Genomic DNA, 1220 nt, shown 5'->3' with positions numbered 1-1220 from the left:
AAATAGATTTTAAAATCTGAGTTATTCTAGGAAGTTTAGCTTCATAGTAAATATGACTTAGGACGGAATCTAGACTTCTAAGTATTATAATACAGTCATAGTTCCACCATCTCCATACAACATTTGGTTGAACAACTCTGCTGCTTAAAGACTGAGCACACAAGCTATGAGAGCTCCACAGGAGGTTTCAAGCTGCTTTTATCTAGAAATGTATTTTCAAGTGTCTATGCCCACCTGCATCACCTAAGTTAAAAAGCCAAGAGAAACTAAAGTCTCCTGTAATTAGCAAAAAATACAATTAGTAGATTCTTTGATACCTAATGGTTTGAAACATTTTTTATAAGACACTATTTAGCAGACAGCAGTGCAAATAGATTTGATATTCTATATAAAACCCACAGTCCCAAGTTCTGCAAGGGGTGACTCAGAAATACCCAGAGCTAAAGACAGGCAAGAGCTCTGGCCCCATTCAGACCTGAACCTACACCAGCAACTCCTGCCCAAATAAACGAGGAAACTCCAGCAAACCTGCCCATGCATTTGCTAAAAGCAGTGGCTAGGTTTAGGGCCAAACTGATTTGTGTCCTCAAATACATCAGTTGACTTGTTCATAAACAACCAACCACAGGGACAGCTCTTTATGCCACACGCGGTTAAGCTGCAGAACTATTGCCACATTATGCTATAAATATAACAAATTTACATAGACACTACAGTGACTATACAAATATATGGCAGAAAAACCCACTGTGGGCTTTAATTCCTAACACCCTGAAGCCTCTGAACTCCAAATGGCCAGAAGCAGAACAGGGCAGCACTACCGTGTACGCACCAGTCACCAGGACTGTCACCAACCCCTGCTGGCGCCACCGCACCCGACCACACGGGGCTCCTCCTGCACAACCCCTTGGGATTTTAGGTGTTCTAGAAAAAACACCTCCTCCCTTTGTTTACTAAACAGTCTTTATGTGAGGCAGTAACTCCACGGGGAAAAGGGAGAAGCCAGTAGCTTTGTCTCATAAGCACTCCTCTCCAGAAGCTGCACTGCTCAGCACAGGCCACTCAGGATCCATTTCTATTCCTCTGTGGTACTCGTGCCACGCGATGCAGGGACTGGAAAACCAGCAGTGGACACAAACCAGATGGTACACTGGAGTCTCCTGCCCTGGGAGCACACAGGTACAGCACACCTACTCAGAGAACTCCAATTTCCAGTCCAG

This window comes from Merops nubicus, unplaced genomic scaffold (assembly GCF_000691845.1).
Source record: "Merops nubicus isolate BGI_N331 unplaced genomic scaffold, ASM69184v1 scaffold10942, whole genome shotgun sequence".
NCBI classification, from domain to species: Eukaryota; Metazoa; Chordata; class Aves; order Coraciiformes; family Meropidae; genus Merops; species Merops nubicus.
Note: the sequence above shows the minus strand (reverse complement) of the source record.